At 39.6% G+C, this 2,991-nt stretch overlaps 1 pseudogene; it reads right to left on the reverse strand.

The window, feature by feature from the left end:
- Nucleotides 1-1,285: 1,285 nt before the first annotated feature.
- Nucleotides 1,286-2,168, reverse strand: LOC114028591 (annotated as a pseudogene).
- Between the last annotated feature and the right edge of the window lie 823 nt (nt 2,169-2,991).

A 2,991-nucleotide genomic window follows, 5' to 3' on the forward strand; every position in this document is an offset into this window, starting at 1 on the left:
GGAGTAGGAAGGAGGGAAAGAATTAATAACTCAAAATGTTTTAAACTGTTAAAACTAAGTAATTTTTAAATTTTTTTGTTTGTTTTAAACTTTATTAACGTACACAAATCTCTGTGAGCTGGTGGTAGTGTTTGTCATCATTTGCGTATTCAATTCCTGCATGTTAGCCGCCTAACCTCAAAGTGATTTACATAATTGCTTCTTCTGTCCATAAGGCAGCAGGAAATTCCCAAGGTGTGCTTCCACATCAAATCAGAACCTGTTCTGACCACTCCAAGAACAGCTGGAGTAGAATGTCATTTAGTTGTTTCTACCTACTGTGGGTCAGATATTGTAGAAGAAGGGAATCAACAAACCAGGGGATGAAAATATCAAAGCATGACTTTTTTTCTGCTTCAGAGTCTGCTAGTGAAAGCTGTCGGAAGTTGTGAAGATGATAAGGAACTAGATTGTATCAGAAAAGTACGGCACCTTTCAGGGAGAACAAGCAAAGCTGGAACACAGGCAGACACGCTGCCTTTAATATAGATACATATTTTTTTCTTACTTCGAAGATAAAATGTTTCCTTTGTCATCCATTAACCTGAAGAAAAGACTTCCTGTGTCTTCTCTAAAGTCTGAATGACAAGGGTAGTTTCAGGAGCAGAAGGGGACTGGAAGTAGGGTGGCCTGTTTCCTTTTTTCCTCTTAACTCCGTAGAAGTAGGGACCAAGAAGGGTAAAAGCAAAAACGAGTGAAATCAAGGGCAGCTAGGTGGCACAGTGGATAGAATGTCAGGCTTGTAGTTAGGAAGACCAGTTCAAATGTGGCTTCAGACTTCTACTAGCTGTGTGACCCTGGGCAAGTCACTTAACCCTGTTCGCCTCAGTTTCCTCATTTGTAAAATGAGCTGGAGAAGGAAATGGCAAACTACTCCAGTATCTTTGCCAAGAAAACCCCAAATGAATCAAGAAGAAGCAGACCCGACTAAACAACAAGAGTGAAATTAAGTGGGAAATGATCATATGCCATTCTAACGCTGCCGGAATGTTTCTATCCACAAGCCGAACCCCAACCTGCGAGCCCAACTGTTAGTTTAATACATCTGCCTCTCCTGAAAATCCTGATCAAAAATAAAAGGTTTTCTCCATCCCACAGAAGAAGAGTATGAATATTGGGATGACAACTAGTGTGTTTAAAAACAAAGCCTTTAAACACAAAATGAGAGAGCAAAGATCTTTGAAAAGATAGAAAAATGAGAATACTCATTCTTATTTCTGTCTGTTTACAAAATGCCTGAAGACAATCAGGCAGTCTGGTGTCTGGTCACTGTTTCTGTCTCCTGCTCTTGTTCTATCTCCACAGAGGCTTGCTTTCTCTTCACGGGGCCTTTCAATGGGGCTTTGCCTTTGTATTTGGCAGTAGTAACTTTTTCTTCTTCACTGGATGATTTTTCCTCCTGATTTTCTTCACTGGTAGCTTCTAATTTATCCATATCCTCTCTCTTCTACCTCGTCATCTGCCACAAATTCCCTTTTGTTCAAGTCATCATCTTCTTCTTCATCCTCCTCCTCATCTTTCTCTTCAGTATCTGAGGTGTGCTTTTGACCTCCTGAGTTTCCAAAACTTTGTCCAAGTCAATAGGGAAGTTGTAAATGTCACCATAGGTATCTAGAGCTTCTCCAATAATTCCTTTTCTATTGCATTATCTAGCTGAACAGCTTTTAATGCTTTTTGCTTTCATCTTTTTTTTCTCCACAACTTTCCACCTTTTTGATCAAGGGAACAAGTTTCCTCTATCTCTTTAAAGTAAGTTTACACATTTGAATCAGGTACTAGATGATCTTGGTGAACCGATGTTTACATTTGTGCCGAAGAAAGCGAGGCCAATAAATAAGATTTTCATCTATTTGCTACAGAACTTTTTAATAATTCTTATTCAGTTGGATGCATTCCCACAGGTGCCTAGGGAAAGCTGCTCATTCTATATCACCTTCATATACAAGTAGCACTGACCTTTCTCTTCTTTGATAGTAGCAAACTGGCTGTTTGCTAATGGGCAGGAACAAAGTAGCATAATCCAGTCAGGTTGTATTCATTTCGACAAAAGTTCTGGGTCTTGGTTTTCATTTTGTAAGAACAGAACTGCTGTTTTCAAGCATATCCCAGATAACACCATCTGACTACATGGTGCCCGCCGGTACCATTCCTCAGCGTGCTGCTACAGACGAATCAGGAGATGACCATATAAATAATAAATTTAAAAAAAGTAAGTCCTGGGAAACCAGGAGTGATAGATTACTGTTCCATGTTTCATGTATTTGTCAATGGAAGCTTTTGTGTTTTAAGCATTTCTTTTGTAGTAGATGAAATAGCTGTCCTATACCTGTTATCTACTTTCTACGTTGAACACCTTTCTTGTTCTCTTTATTTATTTATTTATTTTATTCTGAACTTATGGGACCTACTGATCCTTTTTAGGGAAGATACTAGACATGAGCAATATCTAAATTTTGTTTAAGAGAGTTTCTCTAAACTCTGGGTTAGAGGCAGTGAGCCAGAGAGTTGAGAAAAACCTGAATCAGGCACCTCTAGGACTGAACCTGGCCCATCTGAGTCCAGGGCAGGGGCCCCTTGTGGATAAAGGATCACCTCTGCCCCCCAGCTCTGGGATACATGTGTTGTTCTTGCGATCAGTCTTCCATTAAGTTTTGCCTCAATGCCTCCATTGAGATATTTGGGTTCTGGAAGGCTATGCCAGCTGATTTCAAGCTCTGGTAGTGATGAATTTTAATTCAAGGACCAATCTAGCTAAGCTTAACAAAGGAAGGATGATGGATGAATGTTTTTGGCCAGAGTAACTCATGAAGACTGGCTACTGAGACTTGGAGGAATCAGGATCTGTGTTAGTGGCAGAAGAGGTCACATTCGTGAAATTATAACTCTTTTTGAAGTATTGTGGTATTACAATAAGTGAGAATTTGTTGTGATATTTTCTGATGGACATTAACT

This window comes from Vombatus ursinus, unplaced genomic scaffold (assembly GCF_900497805.2).
Source record: "Vombatus ursinus unplaced genomic scaffold, bare-nosed wombat genome assembly UNPS02014893.1, whole genome shotgun sequence".
Taxonomy (NCBI): domain Eukaryota; kingdom Metazoa; phylum Chordata; class Mammalia; order Diprotodontia; family Vombatidae; genus Vombatus; species Vombatus ursinus.